This window comes from Saccopteryx bilineata, chromosome 5 (assembly GCF_036850765.1).
Source record: "Saccopteryx bilineata isolate mSacBil1 chromosome 5, mSacBil1_pri_phased_curated, whole genome shotgun sequence".
NCBI lineage: Eukaryota > Metazoa > Chordata > Mammalia > Chiroptera > Emballonuridae > Saccopteryx > Saccopteryx bilineata.
In genome coordinates, this window is record NC_089494.1 from 166,936,013 (window position 1) to 166,955,588 (window position 19,576).

Here is a 19,576-nt window from a genome sequence, read left to right on the forward strand (position 1 = left end):
TCTAAACAGCAAAGAGCAGACATCATTTTAGCTGTTACTTTCTCTAAGAAACACTTGTTACCTGCCATAGAGGAAATGGTTGCCTTCTCTTCATCTTTGAGCTCTTCATGTTTCTGCCTTGTGTTATAGTCACCTGTGTATGTGTATTTTTTCTTTGCTATTTCCTGAAGCTGTGGACCAGTGGTTTCAACCTTTTTTTATACTTAGGGACAGATCAACTAGGAAAATTATTTCAGGGACCTCTAAGGCATAAATCATTCTGAGTATAAGTGAATTCAACTAAGATCTTTGGGTCTATAATCATTATACACTATCAGGGTGGTTAACTCTTTCGTGGACTAGCACAAAATTTCTGGCAGACCAGTCCATGGACCTGCATTGGAAAACATTGCTCTGGACTAATCCTACTCATCACTTCCATAGTATTCAGTGCACACGATCAAGAAATGCTCATTTGCCCTGGCCGGTTGGCTCAGCGGTAGAGCGTCGGCCTGGTGTGCGGGGGACCCGGGTTCAATTCCCGGCTAGGGCACATAGGAGAAGTGCCCATTTGCTTCTCCACCCCCTCCCCCTCCTTCCTCTCTGTCTCTCTCTTCCCCTCCCGCAGCCAAGGCTCCATTGGAGCAAAGATGGCCCGGGCGCTGGGGATGGCTCCTTGGCCTCTGCCCCAGGCGCTAGAGTGGCTCTGGTCGCTCGCGGCAGAGCGACGCCCCAGAGGGGCAGAGCGTCGCCCCCTGGTGGGCAGAGCATCGCCCCCTGGTGGGCGTACCGGGTGGATCCCGGTTGGGCGCATGCGGGAGTCTGACTGACTGTCTCTCCCCATTTCCAGCTTCAGAAAAATACAAAAAAAAAAAAAAAAAAAAAAGAAATGCTCATTTAATGAACAAGTGAAAGATAGAAGTGGTGACCTGAAATTTCATGTGAAATAAAAATGCACTGTGCCACACTTTGAACTATTGCTGCCCTGTGGATAAATGGGGCTTTCGCACAGGGCGGTTAAGTAATTCATTTCACAACTGAAGTGAGCGGTTTTGTGGTTTTGGGTTCACTAAACAAATATTGGAGGAAACCAAGTAGCAGCACCTGTGTTATGAAGTTTCTTTGTGCGTCAGAGTCCTGTCATGAACACACAAGCACTGCTTCGTAGACTGTTCAGGATGGGCCTCACAGGAACTGACTGAGTATCCAGCTGGCGTTGCATGGCTCCCACAAGCAGCGAGGAGCAGGACAGAAGGGGGAAGAAGGCAGCCGTTCCCAGCAGCTCACAGTCCTCAGAGGGGCTTGGAGAGCTGTGGCCTAAGCGTGCCTGTGGAGGGAGACTGCTGGCCAGGCCTTTGTGTGCCACTGGTTCAAAAGGTTGGAGCCCAGGAAACATGGTGGGAAAGGACATTCGATAACATGGGGCCCTCTGCTTGAAAACGCTCCTAGCTCTGTGTTGGAGGCAAACACTTTCAATAAAATGGTAAACATGAGCTTTCCCTGTGACGGCATTGTGCATGGCTTCTCATCTGTGGGTCAAAGGCCAAACCTGTGGACAGTTCCTCACGGCATCCCTGTGATCTGTCACAGGCCGGCTGGTGCTGGGCTGATTCAGGATGTTTTCTTACCTCTCACCTCCTTTGAAGTCACATTAAAGGAGTGATGTAGACCAAATGTTGTTATTTATTTTTGAATACTTAATATCAGCATACTTAAATACTTAATGTATCAGAATAATAAGGATTTTCCCCTCCATTTCAAAAGCAAAAGCATAAACAACCCTTTTACTTGGCAGTGAGTTTACTATGTTTCTAAAAAGCCAGCAAGCACTGTTCCTAAAAAATAGCCCCATCTGTTCCTCTGAACAGATCTTACTTAAATCCCAGCTAAATTTCTACTCTTTCAATGTGACAGATTGTAAAAGAAATTTTTTTTTTCTACTAGAACTTCATTATGCTTTCTTTTTAAATACTGAATAGAAAGTACAGTATAGAAAATGTGTCTCTAAAGTTAGTAATAGTTCTTGGCCTTTATAGAGCTGCCATTGACAGTGATAGAATGTGTATCACCATAGCAACTGAACTGGGGTCACCAAAGATGGAGGAGCTCTGTTCCCAGGTTGTTGGAGCAGCAATTCTCCAGAGGGATGAGAGGACCTCCTGCTAATCCCTACATGTGGTTTCTCGGGTAGAAGCAGCTCAGCAGCAACTTTGAGGGACCTGGAGGAGGATGCCCTTCCTGCAAGGGTGGAGGGTGTTCCTGTGCATCACCCTCATGTCTGGAGGAACAGGCAGTGGTACGGAGACCTGCACATTGTTCAGGGGTCTGGTGAGGCAAACCCAAATCTGGGGCTGGAGAAACCGGAGTTTAGCCATCATTGCTCCACTGAGAGAGCTTTGGGTTTAATTCTGCTCCTGAACGAATGACGGTTCTGTATATACTGGACCCTGTAGCAGCACAGAGAGAGGATGAATCTGGACAGCTGCCAGGATCTTGAGTCTGTCCATATTTGTTGCTGAGACTGTGCTGGATAATGAATATACACTGACTTTTCTCTAACGCCCACACAAGACAGGCATGAGTATGTTTTTCCAGGAGATGCGCCTGATCAGTAGACTCTGAATTTCAGTCAGTTAACATTTGGAATGTCCTAGAAAAGATTGAAAGTTGGCAGTGAGTGCTCTGCAGGGGCTCTGATTCCCTTTGCAGCATGCTGTGGGCTCAGCAGACACTGTTGGATGGATGTTGGGCTGATCGCTTGTGACCTGAGAGTTTTCTCTCTGAGAGGCAGGAGGGTTTCCTTAAACTAAACCTTCATTAGTGCTGGACCCAACAGGAGTCAGGAACTCTGGGGGTGGGGTTGAGAACCAAGGACTCTTTCCCTTGAAGAACTTCGTAGAGGAACTCGGGATATGGTCACAGAGCCAGGCTTGCTCCTGAAATGGGGCTAGAACAAGCTGAGCATAGATGCAAACCCTACTACTGGCGGAATCCCCACAGCGTTGTTGTCAGTGGCATTGTTGTTAGTGGTGGTGCTTTTTTGAGAAGGTGGAAGGGGAGGTGAGTTTGTGTGTCCATGGGGCAGAAGAAGAAGGATACCTGAACTATTGCTGTCAATCACCAGGCACGGTGGAAGTCAGGGGTGAACTTGAGGCCAGGACTTGGATCGTCTTCTTTTCCTGTCATCAAATACCCAGTGGATGTCCTTTTATTTCTACTGTGCTCATTTTCCTGAATTTTATTTATTTTTTTTAATTAAATTTTTTTTCTTTACAGAGACAGAGAGTCAGAGACAGGGATAGATAGGGACAGACAGACAGGAACAGAGAGAGATGAGAAGCATCAATCATTAGTTTTTCATTGCGACACCTTTCAGGGATCGTCAAACTTTTTATAAAAACTGCCCACTTTTGCAGTGCTGGTCAACCTGGTCCCTCCTGCCCACTAGTGGGCATTCCAGCTTTCATGGTGGGCCAATCGCCTGCCATTTGGTTGCTGTAGGGACCAGGTTGACTAGCACTGCAAAAGTGGGCGGTTTTTATAAAAAGTTTGACGACCCCTGCTAGAGTTGTTCATTGATTGCTTTCTCATATGTACCTTGACCGCGGGCCTTCAGCAGACTGAGAAACCCCTTGCTCAAGCCAGCGACCTTGGGTCCAAGCTAATGAGCTTTGCTCAAGCCAGATGAGCCCTCGCTCAAGCTGGTGACCTTGGGGTCTTGAACCTGGATCCTCCGCATCCCAGGTCGATGCTCTATCCACTGCGCCACCACCTGGTCAGGCCAATTTTCCTGAATTTTAAGGTGATTTTTAAAATTGTAGGAGATAGGGGTTGGGGATTGTTGGTCAAATAAGTTTATAAAATATGATTTTTATGTTTGCTTGCTTATAGTTTGCATTAGGAGCTGGGCAGCGCCAGATATATATGGTCTGTGAAATTGCAAATTACCTTCCTGCTTGGGAAGGGCCATTGTTTTGCTAATGTTTGTGGGAGGAGAAAGTTTTGAAAAGAGAGAGCTGAAGGAGAAAGAGAAAAAGAAGCCATGTTGACAGGGAAAGAGATGTGCAGATGGGGAACTAGAGCTGAGTGGCTTTGTGAGCTCTGCTGAGACTGGTGGCGTTTTTGATTCTAGGAGAAACCAGAGAAGATTCTCCTGGTTGTGGAACCAGAGAATTCATCAGTGGTTTTGGGAGCCCTGTGAGTTTGCTCATCGGCTGGTGTGAGACTTTAATAAAGGAATGGCTCACCATTCCTGGCTCCCCTGTTTCTTTACCATATGCCCGACTTCAACGACAACCTGCATATGAACCATGACGGCCATGACCACTGGCCCTACCAGGATCTCATTTTGTTTCTTATTTTCTATAACTTGAGGTTTCTACCATCCCTTACCTGGGAGTAGAGTGATTTTCTGCCTATGTTTGTTATAAATAGAGATCAAAGACTTGCAGCAAAGTCAGTACAGATCTGATTGTTTAAAGCAGTGGTTGTCAACCTGGTCCCTACCGCCCACTAGTGGGCGTTCCAGCTTTCATGGTGGGCGGTAGTGGAGCAACCAAAGTATAAATAAAAAGATAGATTTAACAATAGTAAGTTGTTTTATAAAGATTTATTCTGCCAAACTTAGTGAAAATCTGATATAAAGTACTTGGTAAATAATTATTATTATATGCTTTAACTTGCTCTAACTCTGCTTTATAAATTTTATAAAGTAAAGTTATTTCCCTACTTTATAAATCATCATTACTGTGGAACCAGTGGGCGGTTAGAAAATTTTACTACTAACAGAGATACAAAAGTGGGCGGTAGGTATAAAATGGTTGACTACCCCTGGTTTAAAGAGCCTGATTAATTAAAATGGGAAGAAGATAGCATCTACAGGAAACAAAATATTTGTAGGTTCACTATGTAGATATTGAGAAGGTCCAGAACAGTACTGTTCTATCAACTTTCTGTATTCATGGAAACATTGTAGCTGAGCAATCCCTCTTTGGCTACTGAGCACTTGAAATGGGATAAGTGCAGATGGAGAATTAAACTTTTAATCTTTATTTAATATCAACAAATTTTAAGTAGTCTCATGTCACTAGTGGCTACAGAATGGGACAGCATGGTTCTGGAAGATAAACCTTTTGTGTGGATAATGTCACAGTATCAAGTCTGATGACGTGAACACCTTTTTAAAGCAACTTGGGCTCCAGTTGTTGTCCATCCACCCGTGGTGTGTATCAGTGATCTCTGTCACTCACAGATATTTAGTTTTGTGGCCGATATCTGCACTGGCTGTGAGCCTCAGGGCCAGAGAGGAACAGAGTGAAAAGTGATGCCCATGTGCCTTTCCTTTGGTGTTGAGTTTTTTGTTTTTTTTTCTGAAGCCGGAAACGGGGAAAGACAGTCAGGCAGACTCCAGCATGCGCCTGACCGGGATCCACCCGGCACGCCCACCAGGGGCGAAGCTCTTCCCACCAGGGGGCCGATGCTCTGCCCCTCCAGGGCGTTGCTCTGCCGGGACCAGAGCCACTCTAGCGCCTGGGGCAGAGTCCAAGGAGCCATCCCCAGCGCCCGGGCCATCTTTGCTCCAATGGAGCCTTGGCTGCGGGAGGGGGAGAGACAGAGAGGAAGGGGGGGGGGGTGGAGAAGCAAATGGGCGCTTCTCCTATGGGCCCTGGCCGGCAATCGAACCCAGGACTTCTGCACGCCAGGCTGACGCTCTACCGCTGAGCCAACCGGCCAGGGCGGTGTTGAGTATTGTTTACTCTTTTTACTTTCATTTTCCTTTTCATGTGCCACATCTTGACTACCTACAAGCACAGATAGCTCATTTTTAGGCAGAGTCTTTATTTATATGTGTATCATGCATTCTCAACAGGGTAACTTGTTCTAGGGGCCTCTGAAAGCTACTGTGGTTTGTGTCCCTCCAAAGGGCCTCAGAATATAACCAGATACTCAGCTTTTCTGGTGTCCAGATTTCCTGGGAGTAGGATGATTAGGAAAAGTCTGGGGCCTAGGCTCTTAAGAAGGCTCTTAGGGAGGGGGGGTGGCAATAATGAAAAAAAATAAAAACCTTTATAATGATTTAATTTGACAAAAATGGACTTTTAATGTGGGGGTTGCTAAAGCCATTGCCTGCAGGATCTTTCTTCATGAATGTCCTGTTTTCTGTCAAGTGGAAAGTCAATGTGAACAGTTTTTGTTGTTAGCTCTGATGAAGTAGAATTTATACTCCTTTATTTTCCCATTCACAGCTGGGTGGGGATTGGACAAATGAAGCATAGGACCTCTTTTTCTAATTTTAAATGATTTTCCTTGCTTACATTTTGGGAGATGAGTTGAGCTGCTGTGTTTTCTCCTGCCAGTGTGCTGTTCTCTGGTCCTGGAAGGGCTATATTTGTAATGTGCTTTAATGTACACACTGGTCTAAATTGCTGTGTTTCTTTAAAGTTGGTTATAACATTTTAATGAAAGTGTCATTCATAAATCATGCTCAGAGTCCCTGAGTTTATGCAGCCATTCCGCAGTCTGGGGATTTGGGGACTCATTTTTTTCCCTCCTGAAAGCTGCCCTCGTATACTCAAGTGATGGCTCTTGTCTCCATGTGCTTTGGAGCTTGATGTGCTCAGGCTTGCGTTCAGAAAGGGTTTCCAAGCCTGGATGTTTCTTGGGACAGGCCCGTTTGGAGGCAGAACATATGACTTACTCCTTCCTGGCAGCAAGTTCTCTGGGTCTTCCCTCTCATCCTATCCTCTGGATGATCTCCCATTGGGAGCGGGGACTTCCACATGTGGCCTGGAGTGAATGGTGCTCCAGGGTGCATGGAAGCATATGAGTCCATCATGGAGAAGGGACTGCTCATCACCTTCTGCTCATCACAGGTGGGTCCTGGGCATGATCACAGGAGGAGCATGTGGGACAGCACTTTGTAAATTACAGTTGCACCCTGTAGACTTTGGCGATACAGTGACAATTCTGATGGAGAGAGGCTTTATGCAAGGAGAGGCTTGGAGCTGAGTTTGAAGGGACAACAGGTAACTACAGGTGGAAATGAAAGAGCTATTCCAGGTCTGGGGAGCTGTCTAAGTAAAGCAGGTAGGTATGAGGTGTGTGGGGTTCATTAGGTAATGGGGATGTGGTTCAAAGTCTGGGAAGGAGAGAGAAGAGGGGAGGAACCGAGTGGGGTATTGACATCCTGCAGAAGGGAGTGGCCTGTGTAAATATGTATATTTTATTTGTGTCATATATACATATTTTATGTGTCATGTATATATGAGATAGTTATAACTTTGAAAGTATTTCTGGGAGTTTGTTGGTAGAGCATATGATGGATCTCAGTTTTCATATTTATAAAATGGTGAAAATAATAATGTCTCTGGTTACCTAATGAGCTATTATGAGGATCAGATTGGAAAATTTCTGTGCAAGTGCTTGGTAGGTGCTAAACTGCCATTGGTATCAGTTTATGGGTCAACACTGGTCACTCCCTCCAGTATGCCCTCCTCCTTAATAACAAGACTCATGATATTTGTTGGGCATCTGCTGTCCATCCACAAAGTAGTCCTGTTAACTTGTTCCACCTACTATGATCACTTGACAAAGATTTGATAAACTAGGAAGGAGGAATGTTGTTTGCTGTTCTGGGAGGCTTTTGAAATGTGGGCCCTGGCTTCCCTTTTTGGATTGAACTTTAGGTGACTTGAACCAGAAGACTAAAGACATGGCTGGAGAGAGTGGGCTGGGAGGGACTCAGGCCCCATGATCTGGTGGAGCCTCTGTAGTGTTATCTGTGTGAGCAAGAAACAGACAGGAATAGTATTTATTTCCTTGGAATTTGAGGTTTTCTATGTGATCATTTATTTGAACCTAATTGATCCAGGTCAGATGACATAGTAACAATAAATTTGAAGGTTTTTTTTTTTTTTAAGTTATTATTAAGTGAGAGGCAGGGAAGGAGAGAGACAGACTCCCACATGTGCCACACCGGGATCCACTCGCCAAGCCCTGTACGAGGCAGTGCTCTGTCCATCTGGGGGCGTTGCTCCTTTGCTCGGCAACCAAGCTATTTCAGTGGGTAAGGCGAGGCCATGGTGCCATCCTCAGCTCCCAGGGCTATCTTGCTGCAGTGAGCCATGACTGTACGTGTGTGTCTGTGTGTGTGGAGGGGTGGGGGGTGGAGAGAGAGAGAAAGAGAAGGGAGAAGAGGACGGTTGGAGAAGCAGATGGTTGCTTTTCCTATGTGCCTTGACAGGGAATCAGACCTGGGACTTCCACACACTGGGCCAACACTCTACTGCTGAGCCAACTGGCCAGGGCCAGAGAAAAGTCACTTCTCTTTATTAAATATTTTTTAAAATTGATTTTGTAAGAGAGAGGGAGAAAGAGAAGGCAAGTGAGATGGAGAGGGGAGAAGCAGGAAGCACCTGTTCGTAGTGGTTGCTTCCTGTATGTGCCTTGACCAGGCAAGCCCAGGGATTGAACCGGCGACCTCAGCATTGCAGGTTGATGCTTTATCCACTACACCACCACAGGTCAGGACAATTTGAAGTTAATACTGGTTTGATTAAAGAAAGCTATCGAGAATAGAACTTGAAAGTTAAACTAATGATTGTTGATATGATAAGGCATAGGAATGATAAGTAGGTTTGATATATTTGTAACTAGTTCACTGTACCTGGTGCTTCAGTCCAAAAATGGTTTGCTCTACAGGTATATAATTTTCTTTTAACACTTGATTATAGTATTTTCATTTATAGATTAAATTACTTCTTATTGATAAGTCATGAGTCATTCTCAGTTATCTCAATGGCGATAAAATGGATGAGACTGCATTGAACCTTTTCTCTGGTTAATTAATTTCTGAGTTTTTGGTGGTTTACAATTTTAAATAAGTCTAAATATAAAAGTAGAAAGGCTCTGGCCAATTAACTGAGTTGGTTAAAGTGTTGTCCTGATATGCTAATGTTGCAAGTTCAATCCCCAGTCAGGGCACATATAAGAATCAACCAATGAATACAAATGCATAAATATGTAGAACTAAAATTGGTGTTTTTCTCTCACTAAAATCAATAAAATTTTTAAAAAATTAAGTTAAAATAATAGTTTTCTATTTTATTTTTTGTGACAGAGAAAGAAACAGATAGGGACAGACAGACAGACAGTAAGGGAGAGAGATAAGAAGCATTAATTATTTCTTGCATTACCTTAGTTGTTCATTGACTGCTTTCTCATATGTGCCTTGACCGGGGGGCTACAGCAGAGCGAGTGACCCCTTGCTCAAGTCAGCTACTTTGGGTTCAAGCCAGCAATCTTTGGGCTCAAGCCAGATGACTATGGAGCCATGTCTATGATCCCACGCTCAAGCAGCGACCCTGCACTCAAGCTGGTGAGCCCGCATTTAAGCCAGATGAGCCCTTGCTCAAGCCGGCTACCTCAGGGTTTCAAACCTGGGTCCTCTGAGTCCCAGTCCAATGCTCTATTCACTGTACCACTGCCTGGTCAAGTGTATAGTTCTCAATTTTCATAAACTCTTTTTTATCCTCCACACATCATTGAGATAAATAAAAGGTGCAATGATGAGAAGTTCAGGGCCAGCAGTTGTGCTGTGTCTACTTCCCTAATTGCTTCCTGTGTCAGACAGCATTTCTCAAAGTGTGGTCTGTGGGTGTCCTAGATCCTTTCAGAGGATTCTCAAGGTCATAAAAATTATAATAATTCTAAGAAGTTACTCATCTTTCTCACAGTGTGTATATTTACACTAATGATATATAAGGAACAGTGAGCAAGCTGTGATTATCTTGGCCTCAGTCAAGTGCTGGGACTACTCTATGCTAGTTGTTACTACATCCTTTACCTTCACATACTCATGGTGGGGTGGGGGAGAGGCCAGTTTCACTTGGAAATACACTTGATGAATCAGTAAAAGTTTCATTCAGTTTTACTAAAATTTAGCACCCAAGTGTCCTTCTCTAATAGCCTGAGCTATGAAGTGGGAAGTATGCGTAAGGTGCTTTGACATACTGAAGTGTTGGAGTGTGTCTCAAGCAAAAGCACTGTGATGAACTGAACTAGCCACTTTTCTCCAGGAACAGCCTTTTTTTTATGTAAAAGGTTGACTTATAAACTCTGGCTGTTTAGACTTAGGTATTTGTGGGGCAGCTGTGTTAGGCTTGCTTGCGGGGTTACCAGCTGCAAGCACTCTGCCTGGTTGGTGCATGAGCGCGTGGCTGTGCCATGTGTGTGGCCTATATAAGGCTCTGGATGCTTGTGCTCAGGGGGACTGTGGATGGCGGATTGCCAGCCCGCCACTGTGAGGGACCATTCTTGCTGTTTGTGCGCCAGAGAAGAGATTTTCCCCTATCTGTGTGCTCATCCGCATTGTAAGACTTTATTAAATGGTAATGCCCCAACACTTTCTGGCTCCGCATTTTCTCTACTGTCTGCCTGAATCCAGTGTGGACCTACCTGACTTCGGCCACCAGCATTACAGTATTTCCAACTATTTTCTCAAAATTGAAGAAATTTGACTCTTTCATTCCAAGACAAAATAATTTACAGTATTTGTTCACAGTAATAAAATTGAGCTTTCACATGAATATTAAAATTTTGGAAATCTTGCATCTACCACCATTTCAGATGTGATCAATGGTGGTTCTCTAGATGAGATTTTTTTTGATGTTATGTGATGTACACTGACAGCATTTGAATGACCCGCATAACTCAGTGAGCCAGCATTTTCTAAATGACCAAAGTGTGGTTACAAAAGCATGTTGGTAAAAGAGCTACTCAAAGTGCAAGATGACCAACAAATTTAAAAGGGATTGAACATGAAAGGTTCACTAAGATTTCAAATTCCAAACAATCTTTAAAGAAATACCAGCCATTAAATTTGGCATAGAATCAAAGAAGAATACCAAAAATTATCTGGAAATAAAAACTTTAATATTTCTATCCTTGTTCAATTCTATATCAGTTGAGGCCAGACTTTCTTCATATACTTCAACCAAAACTACACTTATTGTGACAGACTTATATAGCCACAGATATAAGAATTCTGCTTTTTTGTATTAAGCAAGATGTTAGAAATTTGCAATTAGCTCATTGAGAATATACTGAAAACCACTGAAATGTACACTTTAAAAGGAAGGACATTGTAGTTTGTCACTTATTTCAGTTTAAAAAAGACATTAAAGGAACGACTTTGTTGTTATTTTAGAATGTTGAATATGTTGCATCTAAAACTTGTTACCATAAAACTTAATGTCCATCTTTATAGTACCTTAAACTGAGTATTTGGTTCTGTTAGATGCAGCGAGCCACTCTACGTTATAGCCCACATTACTAATTTCTATCTTATGTACAATTTACTGCTATTCTTCATACAGATGGAATAAAACAGACAAACATGAGCTGACTACGATGCAAAAGAAAATTTATTTTTCCCAGACGGTCTTTAATAGACTGGCAGGAAATACAGCTATCGTATATTGGTTTCCTCTGCATGGCAATAAGAGTGAACATTTATTGAATCCCTGGTCTTCCCTGAAAAGTTCCTAACAGGATTGCCCATCTCTTAGCACTCTGTGTCTACCTGCCCATGGAAATAAGTGAGCACACCTGCACAGTGTTCACTTCGAAAGAGGCACGTGGGAAATGTAGCCTCTAGGAACCTTGAGAGTAGGTTTCTGTTTATTCATTTTAGGGAGGGGGGAGAGAGAGACAGACAGAGACAGAGAGAAGCAGGAGAGGAGCAAGAAGTATCAAGTCCTATATGTGCCTCAACCAGGCAAGCCCAGGGTTTCGAACAGGAGACCTCAACATTTCAGGTTGACGCTTTATCCACTGCGCCACCATAGGTCAGGCCTGGTATTTATTTGTAAAAGCAGCTTCTGCTGTGGGCTGACCATTCAGGACGTGACCAGGGCGCTCAGAAACCTGGACAGGCGTTTAACTCTGTGCAATTAGTTATCATGGAGCCGCTAGAGTGTGCGTAATGCGTGCGTAGTGCGTGCGTAGAGCGTGCGTTGAGGTGCGTAGAGCATGCGTAGTGTGTGCGTAGAGCGTGCGTAGGACATGTGTTCGCATCCAGCCCCTATTGGCTTCGATGAGCGCGGGAGCAAGATACCGCCATGCGCCGCATGGCTGGGGTGCCTGTGTGGACTAGGCGGCAGCTCAGGCAGTGTCTGGTGTTTGGGGGTGCGTGCGGCCGCGGTTGCTTCTGAGCACCCTTCTGAGACCAGTATTTGGTTTGTCAGGGCACGTCGGTCCTCAGAGAGGAATGTTCGGGAATGTGGCGGCGATGGCCTGTCGAAGTCATAGAGCTGGCACTCCTTTCCAGAGCTTTTCAATCCCGGCTGCCACCAGAACTGCCTGGGGCTTCTTCGGAGAAGCCCTCTTCATGGCCCTTCCCACGACCTAATCACCAGGGACACCTGTGTTGTTGTTTTTTGCTTGTTTGTCTCCCGCAGATCGAGCTCCAGGTCGTCTTCACTATACAGACTTGCTCTAACCATCAGAGCCAGGGAGCTCGCTGGTGGGTTTTCGAAGAGGATCCCTGCATTGGGCAGTCATGTTGGGTGAGAGCCCAGGCTGAGGTGGCCCCGGCAGCTGGAGGTCAACTGGAGGCTTTTTCAGGGGAACCTTGTTCACTGGTTTCCTTCCTGTTGCAAGATGGTTTCTTCTGTTGGTGAGGAAGCGACGGTGGCTTTTGAAAGCTCACGTATTGGTATGGACTTTCCTTCTTGATTTCCTCCTCCGTGCACATCCCTTCAAATCTGTACTCCTTTCAGATAAATTAGGATGTGATTGAATTATGTTATGCAGATTTGTGAGGAAGTCTTGCTTAAATAACGGTCTCTTCCTATAAACTCTCTGAATGTCAGCACAGGTTGTCTTTTGGGAGATTTTATGAGACTGAGAGTTTCTTATTTTGTAAATAAGGATACATCCTAGTGATTGTAATATATTCAACCTTGAAACTCACAGTGGTTTTTAAATGGCTTTCAGAAAAATACTGTTTTTAAAAAATAGCCCGGGCCGGTTGGCTCAGTGGTAGAGCGTCGGCCTGGTGTGTAGAAGTCCTGGGTTCGATTCCCGGCCAGGGCACACAGGAGAAGCGCCCATTTGCTTCTCCACCCCCACCCCCTCCTTCCTCTCTGTCTCTCTCTTCCCCTCCCGCAGCCAAGGCTCCACTGGAGCAAAGATGGCCCGGGCGCTGGGAATGGCTCCTTGGCCTCTGCCCCAGGCGCTGGAGTGGCTTTGGTCGCAACAGAGCGAAACCCCAGAGGGGCAGAGCATCACCCCCTGGTGGGCAGAGCGTCGCCCCCTGGTGGGCGTGCCGGGTGGATCCCGGTCGGGCGCATGTGGGAGTCTGTCTGACTGTCTCTCCCCGTTTCCGGCTTCAGAAAAATACAGAAAAAAAAAAAATTAGTATTTGGTTATCTGTGCTATTCAGAGGGACAAGATTTGAACAACCCACACTCCCCGTCAGATTGTTTAAAAATGTTCTTTGGCTTCGGAGTATTTTCATTACTTTTTAAAAAATTACTTTTAATTAAAATTGCTTGCATTTCCCAAGCCTAGTGATTGGCAGTGGGTGGATTGGGAATGACTGAAACGCTGAGGTGACTCTGGTGGCCCATGGTGGGATAGGTGCTCCTGATGATACTGTCAATTTGAAGTTTGTTTTCTAGCATTATAGGTAGGTACCTGAGGAATTGGCTGCCGGCTACACTGTGCTCCCAGGAGAAGAAAGGGAGAAAGATAGGTTGTTGAAGGATGCAGTGTTGGGTGAGCCTCGGAGGGACAGCAGGTGAAAGAGAGAGCAGAGAGTGGAAGCTTTAAGGGAAGCATTTCTTTCTCTGGGAGTAGATTCACCAGGGTAGTGGGGTAGGCTTTTCTGACACACTTTGGGAACATAGCCCCCTGCATGGGTTGTCTCTCGATATCCTTCCAGGCCAGCTGTCCTTGCAGTCACAGAACCAGGAGCACAGAGTAGACTCCTGTGCCAGTCCTACAGTTTATAATCAACATGGAACACCCAGCGAGAAAGCAAGGGCAGGGATGGGCCTAGGCTAGGTTCATGCATGTTGGGTGGGGTGCAGTCAGGACCCTGCTTTGATACTGGGGTGTGCATTGTTTTCCCGTCTTTCTGAGCGTTTGGGGTTCAGGGTCACAGATGTGGGTTGCCATTAACTTAATGAACAGCTATGGATGTTTTTGGTGCTTCTGAGGCTGAGAACACATGGGGCCAGGATGGGTGTCACTGATGGCAGCCGCATGAATATTAAGTGACCATGTGTGTTCTCTGTATATCCAGATGCCTGGTGAGTATTGGCATCTTCTGGTTCTTACCACCTACCAGTGACATTCTACTTACTGCATATTTGTCCTGTGCCTTCTGTGTTCTTTCTAGCTACATATACCTAAAACACTTTAAGAGGTTTTACCTGTGTTTTGCAAATTCATCTTTCATATAGGAGTATTTCCAAGAGCAGTGAACCTTACAGGTGAAAGAAATTGAAAACAGTAGCTATAAATTACTTTTAACTTTTTTATTGTGGTAAAATTTACATAACATAAAGTTTATGGCTTTAACTATTTTAAGTTCCTAAGCACCTTCACGTCATTGGGCTATCATCACCACCATCCATCTCCAAAACTTTTTCAACTTTGCATACTGAAGCTTTGTCTCCATTAAACATTAACTCCACCCTTAGTCTAGCCTCTGGCACCCACCATAGATTGATCACTAATAAGCTTTTCAGTGAGTCCTTGCCAGTTAGCTCAAGTCAATTAAGACTGTCGTCCTGAAACAACAAGGTTACGGGTTTGGTCCCCAGCCAGGGCACACACAAGGAAGCATCCAAAGGATGCAGACTGAGTGGAGCAACAAACGGTTCTCTTACCCCATTCTCTCTCTCTCTCCTTTCCTTTCTCTGTTTATCTAAAAACTAAGCCCTGGCTAGATAGCTCAGTTGGTGGGAGTGTCGTCCCAGAGTATGGAGGTTGCTGGTTTGATTCCCTAGTTAGGGCACATACAGGAGCAGCACAATGTACACCTCTCTCTCCATCTCCCTCCCTCTCTCTCTCTCTCTCTCCCTGCCTCTCTTAAAAGAAAAGAAAAAAGCTTTTCATGAGAGAAGGGCAGAGGAGGTAGAACTCAGGGGAGACTGTCTAGGTCTGAAGAAGTATTTTAGGTTTTCTTCTGCTGTTTCCAGTAGGAGATTGAGGAATCATGTGATGGCAAAACCAGGGGCCTCAGGGTTTGTTTTCCTGAGGGAACCAGGCACATGTCCCCAGATCTGCATCCAGGCTCATCATGTGGAAGTAACACCGAAAATTCTGAACTTGCTCTCCTTGCAAGTTTCCTTTCCTAGTATATGCGGTTTGGTGATTAACTTCTGATGTTGAAAGGAGTCAGAATTTGGACATCCATTTGTTGATTTAAAAACATACATCATTTTTTATCACTCTACCTGTTCTCCTAAATATGAAATGTTTTCTCAGTTTTTTTAAAGTTCTGTGTTGCAGTGGCTGATTCTTCCTGTTTGACTCATGGTAATTAATTAAACACAGCTCCTGATACAGTGAGAAATGAAGGAGAAGGGATTTACAGGGAGCTGTCAAACATCTTGTTTTTTTGTAATATCTTTTGTCAAGTGTTTTAGTGTTCATGGTTTTTGTAATATGTTTTACACTGATTAGCATCGAAATCATATTTTTGCATATTACTGGTCTGCTTTATGCTGTTAATCTATTATATTGCTGGTTCTTTTGGGTTTTTTTGGAGGTTTACTCATTTATTAAAATTAATTTTAATGAGGTGACATTGATCAGTCAGGGTACATAGGTTCAGAGAAAACATCTCCAGGTTATTTTGACATTTGATTATGTTGCATACCCCTCACCCAAAGTCATATAGTCTTCCGTCACCTATCTGGTTTTCTTTGTGCTCCCCCCGCCCCCCATAACCACCACACTCTTGTCCATGTCCCTGAGTCTCATTTTTATGTCCCATCTATGTATGGAATCATATAGTTCTTAGTTTTTTCTGATTTACTTATTTCACTCAGTATAATGTTATCAAGGTCCATCCATGTTGTTATAAATGATCTGATGTCATCATTTCTTATGGCTGAGTAGTATTCCATAGTATATATGTACCACATCTTCTTCATCCAATCATCTATTGAAAGACTTTTTGGTTGTTTCCATGTCTTGGCCACTGTGAACAATGCTGCAAAGAACATGGGACTGCATGTGTTTTTACGTACCAGTGTTTTTGAGTTTTGGGGCTGTATACCCAGTAGAGGGATTGCTGGGTCATAAGGTAGTTCTATTTTTAATTTTTTGAGGAACCACAATACTTTCTTCCATAATGGTTATACTACTTTACATTCCCACCAACAATGGATGAGGGTTCTTTTTTCCCCACAGCCTCTCCAACACTTGTGATTACCTGTCTTGTTGATAATAGCTCATCTGACAGGTGTGAGGTGGTATCTCATTGTAGTTTTGATTTGCATTTCTCTAATAGCTAATGAAGATGAGCATCTTTTCATATATCTGTTGGCCATTTGTATTTCTTCCTGGGAGAAGTGTCTGTTTATGTCCTCTTCCCAGTTTTTATTAGATTGCTTGTTTGTTGTTGAGTTTTATGAGTTCTTTGTATATTTTGGATAGGCCCTTATCTGGGCTGATGTTTGAAAATATCATCTCCCATTATTTATTTATTTATTTGTTTATTTATTTATTTTTGTATTTTTCTGAAGCTGGAAACGGGGAGACAGTCAGACAGACTCCCGCATGCGCCCGACCGGGATCCACCCGGCACGCCCACCAGGGGGCGATGCTCTGCCCATCCAAGGTGTCGCTCTGTCATGACCAGAACTACTCTAGCACCTGGGGCAGAGGCCAAGGAGCCATCCCCAGCGCCCGGGCTATCTTTTGCTCCAATGGAGCCTCAGCTGTGGGAGGGGAAGAGAGAGACAGAGAGGAAGGAGAGGGGGAGGGGTGGAGAAGCAGATGGGTGCCTCTCCTGTGTGCCCTGGCCGGGAATTGAACCCGGGACTTCCGCATGCCAGGCCGACGCTCTACCACTGAGCCAACCGGCCAGGGCCTCATCTCCCATTTAGTTGGCTGTCTGTCTGTTTTGTCAGTTTCTCTTGCTGTGCAAAAGCTTCTTAGTCTGATGTAGTCCCATTCATTTATCTTTGCCTTCACTTCCCTTGCCTTTGGAGTCAAATTCATAAAGTGCTCTTTATAACCAAGGTCTATGAGTTTAGTACCTATGTCTTCTTCTATGTAATTTATACTCTCAGATCTTATATTTAGGTCTTTGATCCATTTTGAATTAACTTTAGTACAAGGGGGCAAACTGTAGTCGAGTTTCATTCTTTTGCATGTGGCTTTCCAGTTTTCCCAGCACCATTTGTTGAAGAGGCTTTCTTTTCTCCATTGTGTGTTGTTGGCCTCTTTATCAAAACATATTTGACCATATATATGTGGTTTTATTCCTGGACTTTCTATTCTGTTCCATTGGTCTGAGTATCTATTTTTCTGCCAATACCATGCTGTTTTGATTATCATGGCTCTATAATATAATTTGAAGTCAGGTATTGTAATGTCCCCAGGTTTGTTCTTTTTCCTTAGGATTGCTTTGGCTATTCGGGGTTTTTTATATTCATATATAAACCTGATGATTTTTTGTTTTATTTCTTTAAAAAATGACATTGGAATTTTGATGGGAATTGCATTAAGTTGTATATCGCTTTGGATAATATAGTCATTTTGACTATATTTATTTCTATCCAATAACAAGGAATATTTTTCCATTTCATTATATCTTTTTTGATTTCCTTTAACAATGCTTTGTAGTTTTCATTATATAGGTATATAGCTATTTTTCAAAACTATTGGTTATTTCACTTTAAAAGCCAAAACAGCTATATGATTTCTATAAGAATTTAGTTTCAAAAATTTATGTGTGGCCCTGGCCAGTTGGGTCAGTGGTGGAGCATCAGCCTGGTGTGCAGGAGTCCTGGGTTCGATTCCTGGCCAGGGCACACAGGAGAAGCGCCCATCTGCTTCTCCACCCCTCCCCCTCTCCTTCCTCTCTGTCTCTCTCTTACCCTCCCGCAGCCAAAGCTCCATTGGAGCAAAGTTGGCCCAGGTGCTGAGGATGGCTCTGTGGCTTCTGCCTCAGACGCTAGAATGGCTCTAGCCACAACAGAGCAACACCCCAGATGGGCAGAGCATCGCCCCCTGGTGGGCATGCCGGGTGGATCCCAGTCGAGTGCATGCAGGAGTCTGACTGCCTCTCCATTTCTATCTTAAGAAAAATACAAAAAAAAAAATTTATGTGTATTCAGTAAATATATTGGCATGATTAGTTCAGTAATTGGATGAAATTAAAATTTTTACGTTATATTTTACATAAAAATAAACACACAACACTTAATAGGAAATCAAGCACATATTAAGTGTCTAGACAGGGAAGGTCTTCCAAATAGTATAAGTGATGGAAAGTATTTTTTAATGAAAGATTAGCTAGATTTGTTACACAAAATGTTTTTGAAACCTCTGTATTTTCAAATCCAAACAATTTTTTAAAAATCAAGTACAAAGATTATAGTTTTAATATGATTTACTACTATATGAAAGGTTTATTTCAATTGGTAAGAAATGCTACAAAACTCTAACACAGGGTATTCAACCTTTTTATACCTACCACCCACTTTTGTATCTGTTAGTAGTAAAATTTTCTAACCGCCCACCGGTTCCACAGTAATAGTGATTTATAAAGTAGGGAAGTAACTTTACTTTATAAAATTTATAAAGCAAGAGTTACAGCAAGTTAAAGCATATAATAATTATTTACCAAGTACTTTATGTTGGATTTTTGCTAAGTTTGGCAGAATAAATCTTTATAAAACAACTTACTATAGTTAAATCTATCTTTTTATGTATACTTTGGTTGCTTCACTACCGCCCACCATGAAGCTGGAATGCCCACTAGTGGGCAGTAGGGACCAGGTTGCCTACCACTGATCTAACAGATATATGTGCAAAAATGTCATGAAGAAACACTCCATAACTAAAGTAAGTCTAGAAAACAGGAGAACATTTCTTATTAGCAGTTTCACAAGCTTAAATTAATAGCAACTTGCTACTTTTTGTATCTCTAAATAGCATATTTTCCAAAATATTACCCAGTGCTGTATTAATATAGTTGTTGGTAGAAGTATTAGTGTGTTTTCTTCTAAAAAAAAAAAAATTTTTTTTTTTTTACTATAAATCAGAACCTTACATGTTTATATTTTTTTCTGGGTGTTCTGGGTTCCTAGACTTATATTTGAGGTCCTTTTTTTAAGTGAGAGGAGAGGAAATAGAAATAGTGAGACAGACTGCTGCATGAACCCAAATGGGATCAACTTGGTAACCCCTGTCTGGGACCTATGCTCGAATCTTCTGAGCTATCCTCAGTGCGCGGGGCTGACACTTGGACCAGTCGAGTTATCCTCAGCACCCCGGGCAGGTTCTTGAACCATTTGAGCCACTGGCTGCAAGAGGGGAAGAGAGAGAAAAGGGAGAGAGGGAGAGGAAG

General features: G+C 43.5%; 1 protein-coding gene and 1 non-coding gene across 5 annotated transcripts in view; one reads left to right on the forward strand and one right to left on the reverse strand.

The window, feature by feature from the left end:
* DIP2C (disco interacting protein 2 homolog C) overlaps positions 1–19,576 on the forward strand; it is a 463,773-nt gene that overhangs the window by 169,293 nt on the left and 274,904 nt on the right. The gene's annotated exons all lie outside the window — the stretch shown is intronic.
* On the reverse strand, positions 17,014–17,089 carry TRNAA-GGC (transfer RNA alanine (anticodon GGC)). The gene has a single exon. It is a non-coding gene; the product is annotated as a tRNA-Ala (tRNA).